Raw genomic sequence first — 7626 nt, forward strand, 5'->3', positions numbered from 1 at the left:
GTGTTCCATAACCTCTGCCCTTAATATATACTTTTAGATTCCTTGTCCTAAAGTCAAGATAGTAAATGCATGCACATTTGAAGTAATAAATTAATGCTTTAGCGAGTAACAAATATAAAGGTTATTGATTATCGGCTATATAAAAAAAATAATGAGAAAGGCTGAATGAAAAACTCGGAAATCGATTTCATTGCCTTGTGAAACTTGGATGGGTTTCCAATTATCGTTTTTTATGTCTTCCTCGTTTCCTTCGTCAATCAAACTAGTTTTGTTCAATTCATTTCCACTCCTCGCTTACATATTAATTTATAATTTTTTATGAGAGCATTTTTTTACTTCATTTTTAACAAGTATTTCAAAAAACATACATTAAGAAGAGTTGTTGTTATCGTGTGCCCATAAGGCAAAGGAGATGAGCTTCTTCTTGTCAGTGGCGCCATCTATGGCCAAGAATTTGGTTTCTCTACACATATACGTCACAACCCGTTTATAGAGCGAATCCATTCATTCCTCTGCAGGTCGTAATTTTGACCTGAACCAGAGAAAGATTAATCTCCAATTCAGTACCCCCAAAGTTTTGATTTGTTATATGAAAATGGAGGACTTTGCGACCCGATAGATTTAACTTGCATCTGTCACCATTTACTATACTGTCTTCGGCCGACGGGGATCGAACTTCCGACCTCTTGGACAAGGGCCCAACCACCTTTTAACCAGGCTATCCCGGTCCTCATATGATTATTAATACGACATATATTTCCAGGAGCTGATTTAGATACAACGATAATAATCAATGGAAGGGTTTATAGTGCAAAGGTGATTTTACAGAAACGTATTGACGTTTCATTCGAGAATTAAATTAGTTTTAAACTTTTTAATTACTCATTTCTCAATGGTGATTTGTCAGACTTTAAAAAAACTTTTATTTCTTTTCCTCGCTTGCTATTCTGGATTTTATTTTTGGCCAAAATTTTAAGAATATATATCAAAGGTGGTGATTAAGTTAAGGTGGAGTTAAATTTACTCGTACTTTTTGTTTTATACCAATAACTGCTCAACTCACCCAATTATTGAACGTCTGGGTTAAATATCTTAAAAACATATTATGTTTATGTATTGACTGGAATAACGCCAAAAAAAAAAAAAAAAGAAGAAGAAGAGGGAAAAATTTTCCATCCCTACTTGGGAAAAGGTGGTGGAACCAAATCAAATCCCACAGCGGGATGATGGCTCAAAATTGGACATAATAATGCAATAAAAAGCAATAAATTCCTATCATTTTACGTTATGCGTCCTCGCTTCGATAAATAAATGAAAATATAAAAGAAAAAAGTGTCCCCTATGCGGGCGTCAAAATCGAAACATAAAAGTTTTTTATGTCTTATTTATTACTCGACAAAAATGTTATACGTCTTCAATATGTCCCTGCATATCGGTAGTGGTTTTGAATTTCAAGCAGGGCCCATTGCTGGAAGTTTCATAACGTCATCAGAGAATGGCTGTCAAATGAAATAAGACCTTTTTTAATGTGTCGCGATTTTAAGAGTATACCGCTGCAGTTTTTTCGTAAAAGAACACAAGCGAAAATATAAAATATCCTAAAATGATAAAACCGTAATTTGTCTGTTAAGAAAATATTTTGAATTATAAACCATTTTTTAAAATGATCTATATTTCAAGTAAATTAAATGAATCATGCACATTTTTATATACATAGAAATCAGATGAAAATGATGACTGACCCTTTTATTGGACAGATAAATCACATGGTATTATATTTTTTTCGCAGGAAGATACATATTCCTTTAGTTGTCATCAGCATAAAAGTCAATGGTTGTTATAAAGTAATGTCAACCCGTAAAATATTTATTTGTTCCTAATTAAAAGATATTTAACTTTCATATTTACTTATCGCCCTCAGTATTATTCTCTGCTATTATTATATTTCGGTAAATTAAAGGCTTAATAAGACAATGTTTATTATAAATAAATCTTACGTTATAACAGTTATGATACACATATTTAAATTTTACGATTTATGATAACGTAAAATTAGCTGTTTACGGATAAACTGTAAATAAAATTACTGTAAATAAAAACTGTATAATTGTAACTGTAAAATTGTACTGTAATGTTATTGTAAATAAAAACTATATAATTGTAACTGTAAATAAAATTTTACATATTAAACAGTAGATAATTCTGCATATGTTTTATACTGTAAATATAGTGCACTTAGAAGGAGCCTCCTGTATCCTATCTGATTCGTTCAATGATAATGAGTCTCCTGTTTGCTTCTCTTATTCACCTAAAATATGTGTGATAAAAAGAATTCTGTTCGCTATTGTTAACATTAGATATTGATATTGTTAAATATTGAAACAACATTAGATATTGTTAGGCTGCGATCAAGACTCCATAATTCTGCAGCTCCTGCGCAAAGCAGAGCCGAGCCTATCAGTTTTGCCGGAGTTTTTGTAAGTTGTAACCGTCAATGCTACGTGGTACTGTTACACGCCATCGAAATTGATCGAGGCTATTCGGAAAAAGAAACCTGGCTTTCTCTCACAGCAGTCTGTCATTTTTATGTCAATGTGAGATCACACTCGGCAACGACAAAGTAAAACCATTTTGCAGGTTGCAACCTGGTTAGGAGCGTCTTGACCATCTTTAATACAGTCTTAATCTTGTACCCAGTGACTGTCTGTTTACGGCTTTGAATAAGAATCTCGACAAAAGTTGCTTTGAAAACAATGCGGAAGTTACAATACCTTGCCAGAGTGTTCAAAGCTTCTTTTATATACAAAGCCCTCATCTTTTTTCAGAGGACCTTTTAAAGCTTACAAAGCCGGATATTAAAAGTCTCAAAGTACTTGGAAATTATGTTAATAAAACAATATCTCATTATATTTTTATATATTTTGTCTTTCATGCACCATACCTCTGTCCGCAGGGGAAACTTAATTTTCAATCTCTTCTATAAATTGAAATGTTTTCAAAAGAGGGATTTACTGGTATCAAGTTTAGGTACCAGCTCTGGAGTGGTACCAAGCCCTTGGAATGGTAGCCAACTACAAAATCTTAATCTGAGAAAGATCAAATTTAATAAAAAATACCCAAATTCGATTTGAGGTTTGTCTTTACATTTTGGTTTACAAATATTTTAGAAGGTTTAACAAGGCAAAACTATTGGCCCAATTTGAAAGATCATGCTTGAAACTTTTATAAATGATTTGATTTTTACCCATACAAACTTCGGATCGACAAAAAAAGTTAATAACGACAATCAAGCCAATTCATGAATCAAAGAAATATCGTTGCAAAATATTTTCATTCAAGTACTTATAGTTTTTATTTTCACGCCATTGTTTCTCTCGCTATTTCAAAACTTTTATAAACTTTAAATCCAAAACTTGTAACAATTGCATAACGGTTATCTCTTTTTATAAGTTTTTCCTAAATGTTTCAGCTTTCCAATTTTGAGGCAGAATATCCAAAGTTTGTGCAGAGAAGTAATTTTTTTTTTTTTGCTTTTAAAAAGCTCGCATTTATAAATTTTACTATATACAGTAAGTAAAAAAGCAAGGAAAGCCTAAATAATTTAAGGTCTAATTATCAATATCACATATTAAGACTTAATGATTCGCAGACCATATTTTAAGTTACGAAATCAAACACAAAAACATACTTTCTGTGAAAATAAATAAATAAAAAAAATAATTAAAAAAATAAGCACTTTTCTTTCAGTATATTTTGATTCTTGACTTAATAACTGCAATTTGAAAAATAATAGTTTAGGTAGGAGAGCGGTCGAAAAGTTTGGACCTATAAATTTTAATTACAATTTTTGAGTACTATTGAGTACTTACAAAATATAACTTACAAAATATAACTTTCAATAATTTATTATTTTTCATTGTTTTACTTAAAAACGGTTGATGATATTTTAAATTATAAGGTACATAAATTTGGACTTCATTGTAAACTACCTAATCTTAAATGGCAAAATACAAAGTTGGAAGAAAAATAATTTAAAGTGGCATTTAAAAAAATGAGTTTCATTTTTAAATTTCAGTTTTTCAAGAATTTTTCAGAGGATACCGTTTAATTTTGTTTTGTTAGTTAAATTAGACAAGTCTAAAATTACGTAAATATTTATATATTTCTCAATTAAAACAATTTTGCTTACAATTTCTTAAACATATATGCAGTTTTTTTTTTAATAAATTTCGCATTAACATAAAATTATAATATCCCTTTTATAACAAAGTTATACAGAACACAAAAACATATACTATATAAATTTACAAATAAACTAACGTGTAGAGTAGAAAAAATATATACAACACGAAGAATATATGCAAAATGACAACAAAACAAAAATGACAAAACAATATCTATACAATAATAAAAACTTCTAATACTGCAATTGAATAATAATAAAAAACTAAACCAGAAATAACAAAAGCTTTTTACATATTTAACTTCATTTCAGTGATTTTGAGTGTCAAAATCTTAACATGTTTTTTTAACTCAACGATTTTTTAGGTATGGCTGTTTCGCCAATTTTGGATAGTGAATATTGTAACAAGTTTACAAAAATCAGTGTTACTCGGTAACTACTATTTGAGCAATATAATGTAATTTAAAAAGTCGCTTTCTCTCTCTTTTCAATTTTAAATCGAAGATCGAATTTCGAACATTAAGCATAAATAATTTACAACGTAAAAAGGTAATCCAATTAATTTATCTTATCCTAATCACATATATCTTACCTGAATTATACATCGTAATATCTTTCGCAGTAATTTTTTTTTAATTATTAGTTAAAACAGCATAAAAAATTATCTATTTTTTAAAACAGTTATTTTTACTGTTAACAGATTTACTTTGTAAATTTGGATACACCAAACAATCTAAACTAATGGGAAAAATCGTGCCTTGAAAACTAATTTATGTAACATGAATTATATAAACTAATTAGTGTTAAATAATTACAAATTTTATTCTTTACACATTTGAATAACCAAATTAGTAATTTATTCAGATAAATCATTAGTTCACATGTTATAGAAGGAGAAAAATAATTAAAATGATCAAGGAGTTAAAAGAAGTCATGCCTATTGTAGTATTGAAAAAGCATACTTTTTTACTATTACAAATGGGATGTTCTTAAAATCTAAGATATTATAAAAACAACTATAAGAAAAATCGCAGAATAGTTTTTTCACAACATTTTCGGAAGTAAGAACACTCGTATGAAAGTAAAATTTTCTTATAATATTGTAGATTTTTAAGTAATAAAAATCTTTCAATTTTTATATAAAAAGATCGGAAAACTAAAGTATACAAAAATGAAACGGATTAAGCATGAAAAAATATTTGATTATTATACGATTTTAAAGTAGAAAAAGAAATAAATACTGTGCATATAAAATATACAATTGTGAAATAATTTTAAATTATTATTATTCTTTAGTATTATTATTATTTTTAAAAAAAATAAAAAGCATAATTATAATTTTTGAAAAGAAAATCCCATTAAAAAAATTCAAAGAATAAGCAATCATATATCGTTAAAATAACTGAAAAAGAAATGTATGACAAGCATTTGACTCAATATTGAACTTTTTAACAAAACATAACTTATCAACAAAATTACAGAAAAAGTAAACTTACCTACGTTTTTAAATCCGAACTTTCGGAAATAACTAAATAAAGCTGTAAATTAGTTTCATTTTTAAGTTGCGGATATTCCGCAAAAAATCACCTAAATTGTCACATTTTCTAAATCATTCAATCATTTGAGAGCCCGATCATCCTCAACCGATGCCTACATTCTACCGGTGTGTTTTGAAGAAAAGGTAGGTAACTTCGCCGCCAATAGGCGCATCAAATGCTTGAAGCGCCAAGATAAACAAAATATACTAGCGAAACAAAAAAATATTTTTTGTACACATGGTTGAATTGTTAAGGCTATGTGCAGGAAAACTTGGCCTTACTAGTTTCTATAAGATTTCAAATTTAATACATTTGAGAAACTTGTAGTAAGGTAAATTGGACAAAATGTGTTCCATTTTAAGCAGAAACTAATGTTTAAAATAGAAAACTATTAAGAAAATGCATATTTTACAGAATCTTTTGCTTAAAAATGTTTTATTTTCTCAATAATTTTATTATTTTACTCTATAATTAATTATATAGTAATCATAATTAATTATATTGTAAAATATAGTAAAATTATAATAAAATAGCTGGAAAAAAATAGTCTTCAAAAGTTTTATTTTTTCAGCGAAAAAAGTTGAAACGATTATAAATCGTTTTTTTTTCCTTATTTTTTTTAAAACGTGTTTTTTCCAATTTTAAATATTGTTATAATTGGGTATAATATGAAAAAAAAAAACAACTACTTCCATTTACTAGGAATAACATTTACCTTTTAGTTTAATTAATGAACTGAGTTTTAAATATGCTTACTAAATTTATAAACTTATGTAAAACAACAAAATAAATTATTTTCAAAGGAACTAGACTAATACAATTCCAACCTGGCAAGTAAGGACTTATAACAAGACACTTCGTTTGATGCTTTCTTGTTGCAAGAAATCAGGTTCGCAGAAAATGCTGTTTACTAGTTAAATTTAGTAGGAATAACATGATCTGTGACGTAGGCTATAGTATACCCAATTATTATAAAAAAGATTATATTATAATTTAAAAAAAAAGAATATTAAAAATAAGAATAATTAAAATAATAATAAAATAAATTATTAAAATTTTACTTGAAATAAAAAAAAAATACAAGAATGGACTCGATTCAGCAATGAAAGATTAAAATTGAAATATAGAGAAGGATTGAAAAAAAAAAGTATTCTATAGAATTGTTGGTTAAAAAAAGTTTTTTTTTTTCACTTTTAAATGTAATTAGTATTAACTAGCCCATATAAACCAGTTTTTAATTTTTAATGCGTTTTATTTTAAATGATTTATAAAATGATAGAAAATCTATCATTTTCAGTTTCCTCTTTAAAATATCACTGTATATTCTTTAAAAAGAAATAAATTAAGATATATTTTATAAAAAGAGGGGAAAATACTTCATTAGCACTTCATTCGAAAAAAAAAATCAATACTCTTAATTGGATACCTGGATATCAATATCCAATTATATCTCATTCGAAAATGGATTCAGCCTAATAATAAACCAGGATTAATCGCTGTAACTAACACGCCAAGGACAAACACGTTATAAGGCACGTTTCAGCGTTCTTATTCTTCACCTCGAATTTCAAATATTCAATTCAATCAGCTGCATGTTGGGAATTGAAAATTAGAAAACGAATGAGAATGCGCCATTCACAGAATTGTTAGCTTTACCTTTTTTTTAAAAATTATTCTTTTATTCACTTTCCAGTTGAGAAGATTTTTTTATATATTTTTTTAATGAAGCATGAAACCACTGGATTGTTTTCTGTTCCAATAAACAAATTATTTTGGAGCAATAAATAATTTTAAACCAATTAGAAATTTTAAATAATTTCTACAGAACAATTGTATAATTAAAAGCTACGCCAGGCATTATGTGACATTTCTTTATGCCACGGTAAATCGTGGCATTTTTTAATG

General features: G+C 27.5%; 1 protein-coding gene across 7 annotated transcripts in view; it reads right to left on the reverse strand.

The window, feature by feature from the left end:
* LOC107448783 (lactadherin) overlaps positions 1–5858 on the reverse strand; it is a 45642-nt gene extending 39784 nt beyond the window's left edge. For 3 of the 7 annotated variants that reach the window (XM_071183397.2, XM_071183395.2, XM_016064113.4), the window contains exon 1: positions 5684–5855. The gene's annotated coding sequence lies outside the window, so the exon portion shown is untranslated. Of the gene's footprint in view, positions 1–5679 lie in introns of all 7 variants that reach the window. The other 4 variants (XM_071183396.2, XM_016064115.4, XM_016064112.4 and 1 more) reach the window with 2 other exon arrangements.
* Between the last annotated feature and the right edge of the window lie 1768 nt (positions 5859–7626).

This window comes from Parasteatoda tepidariorum, chromosome 7 (assembly GCF_982258835.1).
Source record: "Parasteatoda tepidariorum strain Cologne lab strain chromosome 7, Ptep-v5.0, whole genome shotgun sequence".
Lineage (NCBI taxonomy): Eukaryota > Metazoa > Arthropoda > Arachnida > Araneae > Theridiidae > Parasteatoda > Parasteatoda tepidariorum.